Source organism: Candoia aspera, chromosome 2 (assembly GCF_035149785.1).
Source record: "Candoia aspera isolate rCanAsp1 chromosome 2, rCanAsp1.hap2, whole genome shotgun sequence".
Classification (NCBI taxonomy): Eukaryota; Metazoa; Chordata; class Lepidosauria; order Squamata; family Boidae; genus Candoia; species Candoia aspera.
In genome coordinates, this window is record NC_086154.1 from 226,287,636 (window position 1) to 226,309,320 (window position 21,685).

At 37.6% G+C, this 21,685-nt stretch overlaps 1 protein-coding gene across 1 annotated transcript in view; it reads right to left on the reverse strand.

Moving 5' to 3' along the window:
• ADGRV1 (adhesion G protein-coupled receptor V1) overlaps positions 1–21,685 on the reverse strand; it is a 252,597-nt gene that overhangs the window by 95,820 nt on the left and 135,092 nt on the right. The window lies entirely within an intron of this gene.

Consider the following 21,685-nt stretch of genomic DNA (forward strand, 5'->3'; position numbering starts at 1 on the left):
AAGGTTATGGAGAGAAGTATTGTCCAAAATCGTATTTTTAAAAAATAATAAATGCATATTTTTTTCATACAGCCAATGAAAATATCTCTGTATGTAGCTTGAATCTAATTTTTCTATTGACAAAAGGACAAGACAGGGAAAATAGGTGCTAGAAATACTATTGTGGAAAGGCAACTGATAGATATATGTCCTTGGTGTTTAATCAAGGATCACATTTTAAATGCTGATTAATATAAAGACATAGTAAATGTCATAGTAAAAGCTTAAAGAAATAAACATTTTAAGATTCTTCTATCCAACACTAAGATAGACAGACAGACAGACACATAAACAATGCTGACTTCCAGCAAAAGCTATGTGGCTTTTTCTCAGACATCTCCTGATCAAAGTTCATTTAAGATTAATAAATAATGGCACTTACAGCAATGATTAAACAGCAATCCAAAGTCAAGGTATGCAACATTTTTCCTAGTATCCAGACATACTCCAGATTAAATATAACTTGCTCCAAAAGTCTACAAAATTGGAACTGACCTATTAATAACCTTGAAGATCATGTTGAGACTATTATACTTGATGTGCTAATATATTGTAGGCTACAATCATTCTGTTTTTCATTAAACATTTCAGTTCACTGAATGCTGAGAAAAAAGACTATTTGTTCCAAATGAAATCTAAGAGCATGAAAACAGGCCAACAGTTATAATTTATTGACCCATCATCGAACAGCCAACTTTTCTAATATTTTTTTCTGTTTTGTTTTGGTTGCTGTTATAGTAAACACTATCTGCAGTTTGTTGGTTATTTTCTTTTTAATATTTTGCTTTGGGTTTATTTTGTTGGCTATACTACAGTATTTCTACAATTCTTGTTTTTGTCTTCCAGAACCCAATACAGTAATGAATAAATGATCTGTGAATACATAACAGGCAATAAATAATTACAATGACAGCTGACTAAACAGATACATCATGTATCTCCTGAAGCTGTATTAAGAAATCAATTTATCTTTCACTACACTCAACTTGAAGATTTTCTTCAACTCCATTACTTGACAGGTTTCTTGCAAACTGGGAGGGAGGTAATTTAAAAGCTGAGATCCCTTTTCTTTCAAGGGGTCTCAGTAAAAGATAACTATGATAAACTGCCACCAGAAAGGATGAACCTATTGACACCTATTAACGTAGTTCTACCTTCTACAAGGATTTCTCCTTTCAGCCCAGACCTAGAAATAGAACAGAAATGAAAATACTTTTGATTAATAAACCTTGCATCAAATCTGGAACATAAGGAGTAGCTTTATAACCATACAGTCTTTCAGATCAGTGTTTTACTAAGAAATTCTGTTGTTAACTCAAATAACGTCTTTAGATATAAAAATGAATTTACCTGAAAAGTGAAATAGTTGGGAATCAAGGGGAGGCAGCCATCATTTGCAGTCTTGCAAATAAAATAAAGTCAGCCTAGCTAAACTGGTTGCTTATTACTTTCTTGAATACAGTCTTGGGTTTTAGCAGGGTCCACTGCGGATAATAATCAGGAAATGATCATCCAGGCCTCATGCTTGGGTGTTCTCAGGAGGACTTCCTTGTTACTTCTTCCTCTTTTTTTCTTCTCTTCTGCTATATTTTATAAAATGTATAGAAAAATTGCAAGCTAGCTGTCTTTGGGGAGACTGACTGTTGTTTTGCCCAGTGAAGGAAAATGTTCCATCTCTCATGCCAGCAAATCAGAAATAATCTAATAGGTAAACCTACCTTCCTAAAGACGGAGGTCTCCTGGTGGAATGACAAAGGCACAATCTAATTCTCACCAGTAGCATTATTGAATATATGGGATTACACAGAAGAGGATTTGGGGAAAACAAACACAATGTTCCATTTATTCAGGTCTCAACATGGGATCAACTTATCAGGCGCTCTTTTTTGTGTGTGTGAGCCTTCAAGTCAGTTTTGGACTCCTGGCAAATGCCCGGACTCGTCCCTGCAGTTTTCTTGGCAAGGTTTTCCAGAAGTGGTTTGCCACTGCCTCCTTCCTAGGGCTGAATGAGAGTAACCAGCCCAAGGTCACCCAGCTGGCTTTGTGCCTAAGGCTGGACTAGAAGTCACATTCTCTAGCCTGATGCCTTAACCACTATACACATCAGGTGCTCTAGATGCTGGGATTTACCTAAAACTAGGCTTTTCTTGTACAATTTGTTAATGTAAAAAATGCTTAACGGTTTTATGAAAGGTTCACTCAGGGTGACCAGGAAAAGCCAACTGTTTTGCCTTCTTGCAGAATTAGGTGTTTCCTACATTTACTTGTCTTCAGTGTGCTGGTAGAGCAAAGTGATCTAATTCTCTGATGATGATGCTCTTTACCAGTCAGCATCTCAGCCGACCAGAGAAAAAGGGATAAGCTCCAAAATTGGGTGTTTAATACGTTTTGAAACTGTTGTTTCTTGGATGCTTCTGTTCCAGAATATTATTGACAAAAATTCAAATCTAAATGTAAATCCAAATACATATACATGTATCTAAAAAAGGTATCTCTGCCAATTTGCTTATTATTCCTAGATGTTGAGTAAGTCACCATTTTGATCCCTTTGCAAATACACACAGAATGGATACAAGTTAGACCTTAATGTGAACTATTTAAAAAAAGTACAAAGGTACATCTGTACTCAGAGATGGATCAATGTCAATATTTGGGTCAGCAGATTTTGGCACCTTCTTGTATTTACAGTCTGTTAAGCTACTTTGCCTGTTATGCAATGGAATAACTATATTTACTCAGAAGTAAGTGTTACTGAATTCAATAAGATTTATGTTCCAGTAAGTACATTTAGAACTGCAATCTTAAATGCAATATAATGTTCAAAGACAAGATTATCATAGTAGTGAATTTAGACATTGTTCTTAAGTGGAAATATATAGAAGGCAACTAGAATACTTATACCTAGAAAGCATGTGTTTTAGAGCTCTTCTCAAGAACTACTATAATGTTTAAAGACAAGATTTGCATAGTAATTTGTGGGGAGATTGCAGTGGTTTGGCAATAAGGTTGGCATGGTGCCCAATTCTGACTATGGCCACTATAGGCCCTGATTGGTTGTTCCCCTGCTTCTTGCTCTTGCTATCCATTCCAAGATGGGAAGCCTTGCTGGCCTGCTTGGATGGGTGGCTCTACCAGTGCCTACCTTCTCCTTTTAGGGATTATTGTCATGTTCCCCGTTTCAATGTTCTGTTAACATCGTAACGTTTCACATGTCAAACCGTTTTTCCGTGTGTACTCAGCTTGCTCTTTGCTGGTATTTTCCATTCGTGCTCTCTGCTTTGTTTTGGGACGTTGGAATGTATGTTTGGGTTTGCAATCCTATTCAAGGTTACTTTCCCAGGCACGTGTAACGGTTGCTGGCACCTGGGAGGGGGTGCTTGCTGACGGGTGCTTGGGGCGGGACTGGATTGAAGGCAAGGCTTTTAAGTTTGTATTTGGCGCGCTTTTGCTCATTCTCAGCTTTCTCTGTATTTGCATACTATTCCTTTAATAAATCAGTTATCTTTAAGCCCGAGCTTGTGAGACTGAGTATTTGGGATTAGGCAACCATTACAATTATTCCCTAGTTCCTATTCTATTCCTTTGCTTTCCCAGATTTTTGCACAATGGATGGCTTCACACCCCCTTGCCATATTCTCTCCTTTGACACTCACAGACTTTTTTCCCTATTCCCCACCTCTATATTAGACCACTGCTGCTTCTACAGTTTTAAGGAAAGGGAACTATTGCAATATAGTGGGCAGAAGATGGGAAAGAAACCCATCTGAGCAAAAACCAAAAGATGCCTATTGGGAAATGTCAAGATGGAATACATGTGTACTGACAGTAGGGAAATTGTGATGGCCAGGAGCATTTACTGTACTCCATGAGCTGTTGTTAGATCTACTGGAAGAAAAATAAATAAATAAATTGATGACCATCTGACAATATAGCAGCCCAAGATGAAATGGCAGCCCAGCTGGAAGGGAGGGGCATGCCAAGCACTATAGCATCAGAGTTGGGGATGTTGCTAGACTGGAATGAATTATGGTAGACTAATCACCAGGAAGGGTGTAAGATAACTTAGATGGAAGGCAGTACTTCTAAAGTGGAGCTGGGTGGAGTGGGTGGAAGATAACATCATCCATTACCACATGCAAGAAATGGTGGGTGGTCCATACTAGTGATGGGGCAAGCAGGAGTATGTATCTGGTTGTAGATACACACTTGCAAGTCCTAAACAATATGCTTAGTTTTATTCCAAGGCTGCTGTCAGTCCTATACAAATGGTCTCCAGTTATTTTAAAAGGAATCTGAAGGGTACTTTTTTCCACTTTGGAAATCAGCAGAATTGATGAACACAAGAAATTGAATCTTTTCTCACCACTGAATTTCTTCATTAACTCAGCAAATATAGAACTGAGAATTACGTATTTACCAAAAAAAAAAGAGGTCCATTTTGCTTCTTGGATTACTACCAAAATATTATCAATGTCTCTCATGGCTCACCAGTCAGCTTTTGGTATGCGAAATCAACTATTGCAAGAAATAATTTTGGCTGGATTTTTTTCTACAGTTAGATGATTGAGTACTCCTATATTTAAATGTATTTTATTATTATTGAAGTAATAATTCTTTAAATATGGTGGAGCCTTACCCATTATTTAAGATTCTTCCCTTACGCAATAGAACAGAGAACATATCTTCCCTTACCTTTTGTGCACACGGTATCTTATCTTCTGCTACTTCCATAACAAACCTACACTCAGAAGCAGACTAGTGAAGGCTATTGTGGATTTAAAGTTGGGTATGAGGACACAGTTGAGAATGGAAAAATATGCCATGGGCAGGGTTACAGCTTTAATGGGAAAAGAAATGCAAAGGTACACAAAGGTACACACAATTCTAGAATGGTTCATGCTTGAAGTCATTCTGGGATGCCCTCTAGAATGTGTTGCACAGTTCAGAAAATCGCATTAACTACAAGTATTAACAACATAAAGTTAAAAAAGATATTTTGGCTGGCCTTAGCACATTCCTTCATCCAGGTTTTATAATCTTTGGTTACCTAAGTCCAACAAACAGGAGTTCATCATAAGGTTATGTTTTGTTTTGTTTTTTTAAATAATGTTTGAATTCATTAAATTACACTTAGGTGAAGTTGGGAAAAAATTGGTTTCAGAAAGGCAGGCAGAGTGACTTTGCTTATTTATGCATTTTAGTCCTACACAGGACTAAATGGAATGGGTAAAGAATATATATTACATATTATAGTAATTATGGTATTCTTATTTTATTGCTCGAGCCAATTGCAACAAAATTTCATTTTAATGTACACTTTGGGGTATAGTGAAATGACAATAAAAGTTTATTCCATTCCATTCCATTCTACAATTAAACTTGTAAGCAAGATCCACTGGATTAAACAGAATTTTCTTTCACATAAACCACATGCCCTTATCCTGTCTTGAGTTTAACTTTTGTTCAAGTTCAGAACAAAAATTCCTACACTACAGAGTTGTGGGGGTGTGGGGATTAATCTCTAAACAAGATTTTCCATAAAGAGGAGAATTAAGAGAAAGCTTGCTTTAATATATCACCATGACACTCAATCTCTTCCCCTACCTCTTATTGCTTTTTTGATAAGTCTTTCAGGCAACAACAGCTTCGATGTACTGTCAATCATAATGTTCTTAAAAATTGCAGTATTATCTTACTTTTGGAATGCTACTAGAAGAAGCTGTACACAATGTAAGCAGTGAAAATCAAGCCAGGTTTTTTTAAATCAGTATTGTGAAACTGACTAGATCAAGTTATTTTATAATATTTTGGCATTACTAGAGAAGAGAGCCTATTTGGTGTAGTTCCAAAAATGTTGCCAAGAAAACTGCAGGGACTTGTCCAACTAATCACCAAGAGTCAAGACTGACTTGGAGCTACCTCCCTACCCCCACCCCCCAAATCAAGTCTCTCTTATAAGATTGTAAAATTTCCTAGAGAAGAATCATAGCATCAAGAGACAATGAAAGGGAAGATGTCACTTGATCTGCTGGGTGGATATTGATTGGCAGACTCCAGCTCCAAGGTGTGTACTTCTTCAAAATGTAGCCAGACAGAGAACACTGCAGTGCTGATGGCTACTTTTGTTGTGCTACACTGTGAGCTCAGGAATCCATGTGGTCATCCTGAAGCTACAGGGACTTGGAATAAAACATACATACTGTAGTGTGATAAAAAGATAATCCCTTCTTCATAATACTGTTTTGGAATAAGTCCCTTAGGCCCTCAGTATAAATAGTCCTGCTGCTATAGATTGCAACTGAATCTGGTAATTTATGTGCTTTAATATATTGTTAGACTTGATGCAGTAACAAAATTCCAGTAAATACTTTCCTGACTACACAACTACAAATAATTAAACCTGTAAATTCTTCAAAGCAAACAACTGCAGCTACAGGCTCTGCTGCTTGCACACTTTCAAAGAACAAAGGAGTTCAGTTAAAGATACCTGAATAAAGATAGAGTATATGCCAAATACACTACAGACTTTAAAATCGCTATCATTATACTGTACCTCTCTATCACTGATCCCAAAATGGCCATCCTTCATCAGAGAAATTACCAAGTCTGATTTCATTAGAAAACAATTGAAATATAAATTATTAGAAAATGTAACACATTTTTTATAGATCAAAGAGACCCCAAGCCTTTTTATCACACTACATATGTAAACTAGCACATCAGTACAAAAAAGTCTATATCATACCTAACAACTTTGTTAATTGTCACTATTCTGTCTCTCACTTCTCCTTTCACCATTTTCCCTCCAGCACAACAGCTGAACAAATATATCCTTCATTCTCAGGACTATACTCCATTCATTTGATGAAACAGGGTGATCCACAAAAGCTTACCTGATAATACATTAATGGTCAGACTCCAAGAGGCAAGATGGATGTTATTTTACACACACACACACTGTATGTATGTCTGTAGGGATGTATGTAGGGGTGTGTGTGTGTATGTGTGTGTGTGTATGTGTGTGTGTGTGTGTATGTGTATGTATGTGTGTGTGTGTGTGTGTGTGTGTGTATAAATAAATGGAAAGGCAGAGGAAGGTACGGCGTGCTTGGCGGACATTGGGCCTGCAGTTTCTAAGCAGCCCTGCTATTTAGCCTCCAGGTTCAACTTTCAGTGCTTGGTGATTGGATCCTCGATGGCCCTGGGCTCCAGCTGCTACTTATCAGCACAAGGCAGTTTGTAAGAAGACTGCTCCTGTCTGTGATCATGGATGAAGAGGCTGACCTGGCATGTCTAAATGAAACCTGGCTGGCTATGGAGGGATGTGTTCTTCTCTTAGACCTGTACCCACCCAGGTTTGGCATCAGCCACAACCCCAGGGGAAGAGGTATGTGGCTGTTGTTATGCAAAGTCCTTGGAGGCTTCCAGAGACTCTGCTCTGCAGATAACCAGATGTGAGATGCTCTGGTTGAAGGTGAGCTTTAGGGAAAAGTTGGGATTGCTGCTCGTGTATTGCCCTCCCTGCTGCCCAGCAGCAGCCTGCCTGAAACTGCTGGACTTCATCGGTGGGCTGGCGATAGAGTTCCCAGGACTACTGATGCTCAGGAATTTCAGTCTGCTGCCTGGTGGTATAGACCCCAGGGCATCTCAGGAGTTTGGCAACCATGCAACTGTCTCAAGTCATCAATGGCCCAAAGTGTATCAGTAGCTGCCCATAAGATATGGGTTTTTTTGTCTCAGGGCAATTGTAACATGATCTGGTAGTGGAGGACATTAACATCAGACTGTTGCCAAATTACTCTCTGGCTTCCTGGTGCCATTCTCCAATGCAGAGGGACAGCGCTTATTTGATCTTGATCGCCCCAGGCAATTACCATATGATCTGGTAATTTTCCCTTTTTAGTCTCACATTATCTTATAGGTTAGCACTATAGTTCCCAAACTGCATGCAGCAGTGCCACAGGCACCCCAGCGAACTCACAGGGGTGCTACAGGATATTTTCAATTTTTGAGGGAAACACAGTAATACTCAACATCTGTCAGACACTACACAAATATGATTTGTTTCATACAATCATTAAATTTAATTCAAAATTTAAAATACCCTGTGGTACCCTTGTGAGTTCGCTGAGGTGCCCTGGGGCACAGTCTGGGAACCACAGAGTTCCATGAAAAAATTATGAGATGCTAAAGGTGCTGTGAACTGAGAAAATTTGGGAACCTTAGCACAAGTTAAGGGGAAAACATAGTTAAGGATATAAATGTGATGCTGGATATAAATGTGATGCTGGATTGATGAAGCATTGATTGTAATGTCTTCTGCAATCTATGTACTAAACTTGCAATCAAATTCCTTACATCTGCATTTAGCAAGAACACTGAGTGATAACTTGCACAGTTACTCATTTAAAAAACACACACACAACAATAAATAACAACAATTTATTAAATTTATATGCTGCTGGAGCTCCCTATATGTCTGCTTAATATATTTAGTGATTTCTGCAGGGAAGCCAAAGGTGATCAGAATGACAAAATCAGTACTGTAGCATCATGAAATAAGCAGTACCCTGTTTATATGCATGTAACAACACTGCAACATATAAAAGGGATAGAGCTTATAGCATGATTCCAAACAGTGCTCTTGTCATTTTGATGAAAGCAGCAATATCCTCTGGATGCCTCTGGATATGTTGCATGTGAGCATATAATATATACTGTATCTGATCAGGTGCCAACTTTGCAAATTTAAAGCACTGTACACTTCTAAAATGTGCTTTCTCATGCAAATATTCAAAGCAAAGAAGGGAAGATAAACTTGTTTCTTATGCTTGTAAGGAATATAACCTTTCCCAAATTCAACCTTAGCAGAGAATGGTTTAATTAATATTTATGCTTATTGTTTTTTTTAAAAAAAACAGCACAGATAGTTTTTGACAGCTCATGGAGGAAGCCAGCATATTGCCATCTTGACCAAAACTGGAACAATATATGGCATGACAGCTTAGTATTCCAATGTAAAAAATAGTCCTTTGGGTGTACCCAAACCCTTGGACACACTTTAAGTAACTCTGTGAATCCCAGCCCATGATTCTGAGATATTCATAGAAAGATTAATAAATGATTTATTCCAGTGCCTTCTGTGGTACAATGCTGAACGCAACTTTCTAATACCAGGCATACTGTTTTTCCCACCTATAAAGCAATGCTAATAACTTTTTAAACACTAATTACAATAGGGATAATATTTCCACTCATTAGGCGATAATTATTTCCACTCCCAAAATTCCAGTGAAAGTAAGGAACACTCACTACAATGCTCTGCTTACTTGTTTTATAGGCAATGACTAATAGAAGTTTCTGGACTTTTTAAAAAGCAGTAAATAAATAAATAAAATCAAGTAATCCAATGAATACAATTTGTATAGCAACACGTAGCATATCATAAAATAAAATAGAGGGGAAACATTCACAAGAAAAGCAGAAGAATATATGGAATTCTATCTGTCAGCCTAGGAATGATCTAGGAAATTTACATAACAATTTTAAAAGGCCAGTAAATCACAGAAACAGATGAACTTTCATCAAATTAGAAAATTAAATACTTAAAAACTTAATGGGAATATGAAATTACAGCATTTGTGGCAGCTGGGTCAGATGTTTCTGAACATTTAGGACAACCAGAAACAGACAGAGTATATGGAAAAATACAAGATTGCAAACCTTCTCATAGTAATACTATAATGATGGTTTTAAACTAACCTGAGCCCATTAAATTATGCCACATTTAATGAGTGCTTAAACAATATCATTAAGAGTGCAGTAATTGGACCTATTTACAAGAAGAAAATGTATCTAACACTTCATTTCCAGCAATATAAATTACTCAATGCTGTTTTATTTGTATTTGTTATCAGTTTTTTTCCCTTCCTAAAGATTTTTTTTAAAAAATAATAAATAAATAAAGAGATATAATGAGCAAATCAGATTCTTCCGGGAAGTGCAGCCCAACCTTTTAATGGTTTTTTCCCCCATTAATTCTAAAATATTGGTGTTCATTTTTAATTATATCAGGTAAGAATGTACAATTATGCTTGTACGTGCAGTGACTTAGAACATTTTGCAATGTCTTGGCCCAACTTTAGGTTTAGGCAGGATCCATACAATTCACACTAATTATCACCCTGAAAATACGAGCTGTATGCATTCATAACGAAAACTGCCTTCCATGGAGGAAGAGAAGAAAGAAGAAGCCATGTTATTCATCAAGCTAAAATTCTAAAACAGATAATTTATTATGAAAAATAAATAATGCATTTATTATAAATAATGAAATGCAGTACGGATATCCTTCACATGAGTTTAAATTCTAGTAACCGTATCCATTCCATTTCCTTGGCAGTACTACGGAAGTGGTTTGCCACTGTCTCCTTTTGGGAAGCTTTTTCAACTTCCCACTCTAGCCTACAGCCCTGGAATTGCCAGGGAGCCCCCTCCCTAAAATCCTAACCAAGACCAACCCTGCTTAGTTTTTAAGATCAGACAAGATCAGCAAGTGCTGCCACCTGCTGAGGCTTTAAAATAAGTACAGGACTACCTGTACTTAGAATTAATAGTTCAAATAAATATTGTATTTTGCTTGTCATCGGTCATTGGCATAGATTTTTTGCTTGTATAGTTATCATTTCCTCATGACAAATCAAATACCATAAGTATACCATAAGAAAACAGGCATGGGGAGCCTCTGGGCACACCCACACTTATGGTTTAAGCTGCTCCTGTGCTGTGCTTGTGCTGATTTGACTAAAAGTCAGCTTGAAGTGTTCAGTCCAAATTGCAGGCTACCCTATCCTCCAATTGGACAATCACCTACTACTATGCCTTCCCACCTTTTTCTTCCAAGTAACTGCTTGCCATGCACAAACAAAAAATTAAAGCACCAAAATGCACATCCTCTCAGACACAACAAGCTTTTTTTTTAAATCCTTTCTTACTGCTCTGTTTCTTTCTAATGTCTCCCAAAGAGCTACCTGACCATGAACTCTGTACTTGAAAAATGGCTATAACTCTTGCATTGTAAATATAACTTTATAGTGACAAACTTTTAAAAAATTATTTCCCTGAGCTTCCAACACTTCCTTTGCTATTTTTCAATAAGTCAATTGGTGCATTATTTCATTGTTTTTCACCTGAGGGAGAAAGGTTTCACCCTGGGCTCCCCAAGAGCCCACAGACTATTACAGCTATTGGGGAAATAAGGGTGAAGCCCTTCTACTTTGAGTGACTGATAAAATGGTGAAATGATGCACTGCTGGACTTATTTAACAAAAAGCACAGGGAAACATAGGAACCTCAGGGAAGGAAAATACTAATAAAACCAAAACCAAAAATGTTTCGGCTGTCTTTCGAATCAGCAACATTCTATTTATAAGGCAAGAGTTATAGCCACTGTACCATTACAGCCCTCATAATAACAGTAACACTAAAAAGTATTACAGATTAAAGTAAACTGTGACTCAGCTGAAGGGGCATTCTTTCCTCCACAAAATAGCCAAGGAACTGCTAGGGTTCACCTGCAACAAACTGAAGCACACTATTCAAAATGAACAGGAGGACCTGAGGTGTCGTAACATGGAAAAATGTACCTTGGAAGTGGATCAGAAAAACATGCCCTGCTGTTGCTCTGATACCGAGTAGGAAAATTAAGAGAAGATGTTATAATCTATTTCTGCCCTCCAGAAATGGTTGCTGGCCTGTTCTAGCAGCAGGGCAGCAAGGCAGTGTGGATAAGCCCTATTAAACATTTCTTGAAATAACTACTTTTTAAGCCTTGATGCTGCAATTCTGGAACTATAGCTCCCAATCCTCTGAAAGATGGCTTGCATAGTTTTTGAATGCCGAAGAGAAAGGATATTCAGAAACAACTAGGTTTCTGAAGAGCTCCAAAATAAGAACGTATTGTAAGACTTTAATAAAGTGGAATTTTATTTATGGATTTACATATTTATGTATTTGATTTTAATTACTGTTCAGTAATTTATGTATTTATGTATTTGATTTTAATTACTGTTCAGTGATCAAACAATTCCAAATAGGGAATGCCTGTTTACAAATAAAACAAGTTACAATAAAATAATATTATAAGTGAAAAGCCTTCAAAAATCCATCTTCAGAAGCAACTTAAAATCCCACAACTTAGTATAACCAAGCCCTCAGTAACAATATTGGTTGTAGCTTCAGATATCCAGGTCCTAAATGCTTAAGGTTTATGTCAGGGGATATATATTTTTACTTTTATTTTATAATTATAAAATATAATTATATAATTATAATTCCTAATGTTCTAGGCTCATACCACTAAGGTAACAAATGTATTAATATAGTAATAGCAAAGTGAACGCTATATTATTATGTGATATATCTTAGTCGCTAGTATATTATTGTATTTTTTTGTTTTACTTTGCTTTTCTCCTTTTAAATTTTGCTGGTGATTGACCAAATAAATATGATTTGATTTGATCTGATTTAATTTGATTTAATTGCCTTGTTTTCTAATATAGTGCATAAATTTAACAGCTGTGATAGTTCTCCCTTCCCCCCACCCTCAAGAAGTTGAGTAGCAATTCACTGCCATTCAGGCGACAGTGTGCAGGAGAAGGGATTGATAAACTATTGCGCATCACGTATAGAAGCACACAAAAATCCTCCAATTGCATATAGGCATTTCTGAACTGTTATATTTAGTAGTGGATGAATAATCCACTGTAAGAATCCACTGGCTGCATTTCTATAAATGTTTGGAGCATGTCAATGTACTCAGCAGTGGTGCCCTTTTTGGAATCAGTGTTCCATGAGATGTGTGACTTTTGTGCCAAATTTAGAATATTTATGTTCCCCTATAGTTACATGGACTTCATGATAAATAGGTTAAAAACACTCATTTCCACATGTCTCTTGGCAATGGCCTCCACAGTTGCTGTACCAGTCAATAGTAATATAAGTTAGCCAGTTTTTATTAAAGAGAGACTTCATAACACCTTTATTGGGGAAGTTTTTCTATGGTTACATTTCTCATGGGTTGTTAACTGATTATGGACCCTCATTCCTTTTTAGGAATGCATGAAATAAGTGGGGATTCAGGTTTAAAAACAGGATAATTACCTAAGGGACCGCCTCTTCCCTGTTTCATCAGCCCGTCCCACCCGATCATGCAGAGGGGGCATGCTACGAGCCCTGTCAATAAGAGAATTCCATCTGGCGGGGTCCAGGAGGCGGGCCTTCTCTGCCGTAGCACCCGCCCTCTGGAATATCTTGCCCCTGGAGGTGAGATTAGCCCCATCGCTCCTAGCCTTCTGGAGGAAGTTGAAGACCTGGCTCTGCCACTGGGCTTGGGGTAGGGAAGAGAATAGTCATACTTGGGGCTGGCTAGTGCCTTGAAGTGCCCCTCCTATACAATGACTGAATGAGATCACAGCCATCTGGATTTTATTATATTTGGTAGTTCTGTGAAATTGTTTTATAGTGTGTTTTATATTGAAGTTTTATTATATATTTGTTGTTTATATTGTAAACCGCCCAGAGTTCCTCCGCTCGGAGGAGATAGGCAGTGACAAATTTGATAGATAGATGAATAAATAAAATGATGAACTTGCCTTGTCAGCCACTTTATTTTCTTCATAGCTAGTTCTCTGTTGCATGATATCTGATTCCACATAAGTATGCAATGCGAGGGATTCTGATAAACCAAATTATAATAATTAGCTCATCCTTCTGTCTCTATTTCTTTCATCTACATTTTTTTTCTTTTTACCTACCTATCCTGAACTTCTAAAGTGAATAAATTCATTTATCTGATTAAGGTATTTTTTTTTCCTACTGACAATTACACTATTATGTATTAGGTAAAGGTAAAGGTTTCCCTTGACGTAAAGTCCAGTCGTGTCCGACTCTAGGGGGCGGTGCTCATCTCCGTTTCAAAGCCTTGGAGCCGGCGTTGTCCATAGGACACTTCCGGGTCATGTGGCCAGCATGACTCACGGAACGCCGTTACCTTCCCGCCGAAGCGGTACCAATTAATCTACTCACATTTGCATGTTTTCGAACTGCTTGGTGTGCAGGAGCTGGGACGAGCAACGGGAGCTCACCCCGCCGCGCGGTTTCGAACCGCCGACCTTCCAAGTTTTAAAATAACTGAAACAACTATTTTTTCCCCATCTAGGAATTATTTTACTATTCATTTAATCTAATCCCCTGCTAAGGAAATAATCTGATTGTCCTTGTAAAAATGTTATTTTGCATTTCCATTAGATTTGCTAGACTTTCAAGACTCTTTAATTTTGAAATTCATGTAAATGTTCTGTTTGTATCTTTCACTATTAAAATGTACTAATTCATCTAAAGGTATCTGTTGCAAACTACATTTAATCCAGGTTTAATTTTATGCTTGGGTGTTCTGATAAGAGATAATAATTCACAAGCCCACATAGTCCTCTTAACATTTCTTTTTGGTAAATGTCTGAAAAAAAATCAGTAATATTCATTTTTTTCTCATTACACACTCTCTTGAATCTGATTCATACCTTCTGATTACTCTGGTTATGCCAATGCTTTCCTTATATATCTGTTTTCAAGAGGCATGGCCAGAGTTTGTCACAATAACTTTTTTCAACCTATGATTAAAATAATCAAGGAGCCTTGCACTCTACTTCACCTTCAATTTCTGAAACTCCTCTTCACTCTGACTGCCAAGCAACTGAAAATATTACTGATGTAAATTTTCTGATCAACTTTTCCTCCATCATGTGCTGATTTTTTTCTACAGTTTTTCTTATATGCATACAGGCTAAAATAACTCTAAAGCATATGACTATCACAGTGGAGTCAATATAGATCTTGGGCAGATATTTTCTTCTTCATCATCATCATAGAATCTCATGCAATAATAAACCATCAGTGTGGACAAAGGGATTGCTCAATTCTCTTTGAATTTTGATATACAGAAGTTTCCAAACTCACATGTGGCAAAAGGCAAAAAGCTTGAGCATTTACATTTCTTCAATATGCTACAGCAATAGTCTTTGGAAGGGCCACCAAAGTTCCAGACACTAATCACACTTTTTCTCTCTCTGTATGTGTATATCTGTTTTTGTGTATATCTGTGTGTGTGTGTGTGTGTGTGTGCGCACACACTTCTGGTCTTCATAGCTCAAAGCAAGCAACTGCTTTAGTTCCTTAAGAGAGTTTATATTTTTACAGGTCCTGGCTTTTCCATGTTTCTACATATGATGAAAAAAATATTGTTTGTACCAAACAGATACAACACTACAAAATCAATCACAAATGAATATTTGACAAAGAATACTATGTTATACTTCTAATGCATTTTGAGTAGCCCATGCCACATATGCATAACTAATAGATCAAACTTAGCAATACCATAGATAACTTCTACACATTGATTTTTATAAGAGTCTAGTAAGGTGAACTTTTTTTATCCTTTCTCCCAAGTTCTTCATAAAAGAAGCTATAAAAAATTGTCAAAATACTCTACAAAATGGAGATTACCTGATGATTCAGCTTCTTGTAGCACACAGAAGCAAACATGTTGATCAATCAGAATACTGCCAATTTCCCCTCCAGAAAAGCCAAAGGTAAACCATTCAATTAAGCTAAAATAAAAAAACTTCTTTAGCATATTATCTGTAAAGCTGATGGTAATAAACCTCTCCTGACACAATCTTCCCAAAGAGAAGAAGTATACTCCTATCTTTCTGATTAATATCTGATAACCATTCTTCAATTCTTGTTCTCACCCTGCCGAGCCAAGAATGAAAAACAGAACACTAACATACACCATGGTTATGTGTCAGTGTGCCTGTCTCACCTTCCCCACTGAAAGCATGAAAGAAAGCCATACCTGATGTCACTAAATACTAAAGTGTAAACACAACTCACATGGGCTGTTTCTGATTGGCCTGAAAGAAGAAAATACCTTAACCTTTGAAAAAACTAACAGAGATTTTAACACCTCTATTGAGCAGAAGAACTGCAAGTATTTCCTACTGCAGCTTTAGAGGTTTTCAATAACAATTAAATAGCAATTTAAATAAAAACATTTACAGGGGAAAAAGCACATCTTAATGTTTACAAACCTCTTTAAGGAGAAAGAAATGTTTTTAACCCTGCATTGTGCAGTACTGGTATTATGCTACAATAGCAGGTTTTGGCCACCAGAAACCTGGCTTCTCCTTTCAGGGCAACTGCGGCTTCAGAGTCATCTTCAAAGAGAGCTCCATATAAAGCATATGATGCTAAAATATGAGTTACCATCGCCATGGCTTCCCAGTCCTAGAAGGACCATAAAAGCCAGTATACCATACCACTATACCATACCATCTGCAATGCAGTCAAACACAAATAAATTGTTCAGATCCAGATGGGCAGCTTCACCGCTCCCACTCCAATTAGTTACTATTTATACCTGATGGCCTATAGTTTATCTACAGAACTGTGCCTTAGACATTAACCCAGCCAACCTTGGGTTACTTGGCTCATCACATTTCCCAAATCAGTTGCTTGGATATATATATCCCTCCCTGATCCAATGGTAAGAACTCAAAACATGAAAAGAAGCACACATTTTTCCTAAATTTGGAATTCACAGTTGAGGTGACATTCTTAAAAATGAAATTGAAAGGACTGATTTCAAAGGCCATCTTTATGAAATTGTTTATAGTTCAAACTAACTAATAAAATGTTTAAGCATATACAGTATTGTGAGGGAGTGAAGTTGGGAAAGGTAGCTGCAGCCAGGCAGAAACACTTCTCAACCCATTTCCCTCATTCATTCATTCATTCATTCATTCATTCATTCACTCACTCACAAGCATCCAAACTTGTGTTCCAGCTGCCTGTGATAATTAAGCCACACCTTAGCATTTTCAAGGATGTGCCATCCAGAGGCACCCTCACCTCATCCAGGCTCTTAGATTACAAAACAAATGCTAAGACAGAGTGGGAAAGGGCGTGTGTAAGAGGAAAGGTGATAAGCAAATGGCATACAGACAGGGAAGCAGAGGTGACATCTGGAGATTGGCAGCTATTCTAAGCAGGCAAGAGGACTGTCATTCAACTGCCAGGACCACAAGTTATGGTGAGCAGCATATCCTGGTGGGAGTCCTGCCTGGAGCTTTGCCGGGAGCTCAGTAGCAACTAGAAGAGGAGCAACCACACTGAGACAACACCTCAACCCAGCTAGTGCAAGAACTTTTGGAAGGGGCAAAGGTTGCATGCTACTTTATAGACTTGGAGACTTTTGTTTGAACTGAGTATTAAAAGACTGAGTATAAAGGACTGAGTATTAAAGATGTATTTATGTGGCAACAGCAACTTGCAAGTCCTAGATGGGTAGAGTTGACCCAGAGTAAAAGCCTGTAGTTGGGGAAGGTGTGGGTTGCAATAAAGCATTGTGTACAGATTTGCAATGCTGTGGTGTGTCCAGTCCTTGGAAAGCAAAGAAACCTCACAAGTATGTGTGTGTGTGTGTGTGTGTATATATACACACATACTCACCCACACATTTCTGCATGAAGACTTAAAAAGAAGAAACCTTGCTAGATCAGGCCAAGACCTGTCTTCACCCAGCATTTTGTTTTTCATAGTACCCAACAGCTGCCTCTGGAGAACTCATAAGCAGGAATTGAAATCTCTCTCTGTCCTGTTGCTCCCTGCAACTGATATGTGAAGACATGCTGTGCCCAATCCAGAAGTAAGACTGAGTCTTTGAGGATAAACTGTGTTCCATGAATTTATCTAATACCCCTTTAAAGTCATGCTAGTTAGAGGCCATCATCACAAACTCCACATGTGAATTGTGTGCTACATGAGTGCTTTCTTCTGTCCATTGTAAATCTGCCAATCAGCTTCAGTGTCTGACCCCAGGTCCAGTGTTTTGAGAGAGAGAGGAAAATTTCTCCCTGTCCACTCTCTTCAGTCCATGCATGATTTATAATGTGACCAGAAACCCACTCAGTTGCCCTTCTTCAGGCTAGAGTCCCAAACATTTTACCCTTTTCTGATAAGTATGGCAGTTGAGCCCCCCGCCCATCTTTTTCATAGTCCTCTTTTGCACTTTTGCTTCTTTATTACGTACTGTTTCAAATATGGCACCCAGAACGATTCTTCAGCTATAGACATGCCATAGATTTGAATAACAGCATTAGAGCGCTCTCAGGTTTGTTTTCAATTCCCTCCCTAATGATCCACAGAATGGACTTTTCCTTTCTGACAGCTGCCACACACTGAGTCAACATCTTCACTGAACTATTCCCTGTGATGCCAATATTTTTTTTCTTGGTTAGTTACAGACAGTTTTGCCAACATCAATAAATAAGTCAAATGGGGTCGTGGGGGGCAATGTGTATCACTTTATACCTTCTAAAAATGGTTGCCACTTGCTTGAGTATTCATCACCCAGTTTAAAGAGATTCCTGTAGAACACCATCACCTTTGGATTTTACCACCCTGAATACATTAGTATCGTTCACAAACTTGGCCAAATATTTAGTACAATATCCAATTACAGTTGACTGTTTCTGTTTTAGCAACTTTTAAAAAATGTTGAACTAGCTGAAGCACTGCTAATGCAAAATTTAAGCTATTAATGTTTTCAGTCATGATAATTTTATACTATATTTTCAGTTATATGAACTAAGTAAAAGATTTAGGCTGTCATTAATGCTTCAGTCATTTTCTTTTCACTGATTATAGAATACTATAGTTAAGAATATGAGATTTGCTCTTGCTCATGACGCATGTCTTCGATTGATATTGTGAAAACGGGAAAAATTATGTTAAAATGAAGAATAAAACTGATCTTCTGAGATTAATAGTACCAGATTTCTAATTTTATCACTGAAATTTTAATTCCTGCACAGCAATCTTTATCAGCTAGGCTTCACAAATCTGTTAATATGAAAGGATTAGTAATATTAAAATATATGCTCCTCAGTCTGGCCTGCCATTAATTTCACTAAACAAGGACACATATTGTTAATCCATTGCTTCTGATCTATTATGACCTTTGTATACTGAAACAGTTGACCTCTTATTTTGTTTGTTGTTTTAAAAATATATGATGGTTCTAACCAATAAAGTTTATAGACTACAGTTATGTGTTGATTGCTTTAAAAGGTCATATGTGGTGGTTGTAATCAGTAAAGGTTATAGACTACGGTTATGCGGGCATCTGAATTTACCATGCAGAATAATAACTTACAGAGGAAGGAATTATAATAAGACATGGTTCACTGTATGCCTGATACCTATAGATGCCTGACTTCCCATTTAATTACAGCCACTGGGATTGGATCCAATATTTAGGGCAGACCTACTGATATCAGTGAAACCTACATGTGACTGAATTAAGTACCATGGATTTCAAATGATTGATTGAATAAGCTGACCGGTTATGAATATTTCTGAATCTATTACCCACTGGGTGTATAATTTTTATTCAGTGTCTAAATTATAAGTTGATCTCACTTTATCTGAAATTTAAATAGCAAATTCTGACAGCAACATACAGAAATCTTGAGGAAGAATATATTGCTATTAGCATATAAAGCTCACTTTTCCATTACCACTTCAAGTTTTTTGTTGATGTTGTTTGCTTTTCAATTTACTATGATAAAAACTAATCTAACAAAGGCAAAAGAGAGCTCTACAATCAAGCAGTAAGGCAGTATTGGTCATTCAAAAAATTATACTATTAATAACACTAAAGCCCTATAATCACATACTGTATCTGAAAAACCAATTTGCAGTAGTACAGCTTTGCACTGAAAGTTATTTGCACTTCCAAACTAATGTTAAGTAAAATAATAGAAGAGAATTATCAACTTGTATGAAGATTTAAGGAAAAATTGCCAAGTGTTATAGTAATGAACATGCAACAGTTTTCTAGCAACCAGTTCTGACTGCACCCTGCAAAATTCAGGAGATAAATTATGGGAAAGAGCCAAGGTAAGCACTTCAGTCAAAGGGAAAAAGTGCCCCTTTCAAAAAGGGAAGAAAACCTCACAGCGGAAAATCCTTCACAGAAGCTAAGTTCAGGATATTTACATTTTATACTCTTGCTAAGTAGGAGAGCAAGATGTATTAAAAATTGGCTGAAAATAAGCTGTTACGTAAATGCCACACAATATCCTGTTGTAACAAAACGTTCAGATATTTCAACATTCAATAGCTGCTCTCCTTGTTTGTTTCTTTTGTGTCTTTGCATTCTGTGTAATAATTACTTAATAGACTCAGGTTACTATAAGCAGGAAATGAGACTTCGAACTTCCCCTTCCCCCATCCATGAACATGCCAGTGTCCATTGACAGCATTTGCTGAGGCTTGAAAATCTCAACACTGTATGGATCAAAAAGGGGTATGGCATTTTACCAAAAGCCAGAAGCAACAGGATGAAAAATACTGGGATCCAGACCCCCAAAGTCTCAACATTCCCACACCTCTGTGCCAGCTTCAGACCTGAAATACAATTAAACTCAAGAAAATCTCTAAATATATTCCTTCCCACTGCAATTTTTTTAAATAAAAAAGACGGAAGAGGACAGATGATGCAAAGATCCCTCCATCCTCATTTCTACCATGGCAGGCGATGTCAGCCCTTTGAGGTAGTCCAGACAGGAAACCAAAACTATGAGTACTAATACTAACTATATTGTACGGTTACAGTAACAGCATCTTGCATGTCTGAAAGCACGTCCCCCCTCCCCTGCCTTATATCCAGAGAACTAGGGAGGGTCCCTTCTGAGACGCTTTATCTATCCCCATCCCTCCTTTGGACTCAGACTTCCCTTATCAGACTGTTGTCTCGGTTGTGGGTCTTCCTCCTGTCTCCCCAGTTTATTCTCACAATCCATTACATCTGGTAACTGACTGGGCAACAGAAACACCGAACACTTTGTGCTCCATTAGGCTTTGTCATAGTTTTTTTTAAAACTATCATTTAGTTTAGCCCTCTAAAATCCAGCACAAAACGGGGGATGGATGGATGGATGGATGGATGGAAACAAACAAATTCAGGAAGGTGAGTTGAATTATCTTGCATTATTTCCATGCCTCTTCCATGTGCATTATACAAAACCATCTTTACAAGTGACATGCTTTTGCACTGACATCAGCTCCAAAGTCTTTTGTAAAGAATTGGAGCATCATGGTTTAAATACTAAAGAAACAGAGCTGTTTTTTTTCCAGATGTTATTATTCTAATGTTAATAATTGAAAATTAGAAGAAGACGTTGATGAGCTTATTAAACTATTATTAAATCATCTGTTAAGTATGCAAGCTTGCAGGAGCATATAGAGGATACAAAAGTTTATCCACATCAGAATTCAAATATAGGGGAATTTGAGCTGCTGAGCTTGCCGATCGGAAGGTCGGCGGTTCGAATCCGCGCGACGGGGTGAGCTCCCGTTGCTAGTCCCAGCTCCTGCTCACCTAGCAGTTCGAAAACATGCAAATGTGAGTAGATCAATAGGTACCGCTTCGGCGGGAAGGTAACGGCATTCCGTGTCGCCATGCTGGCCACATGACCCGGAAGTGTCTACGGACAACGCCGGCTCTAAGGCTTAGAAACGG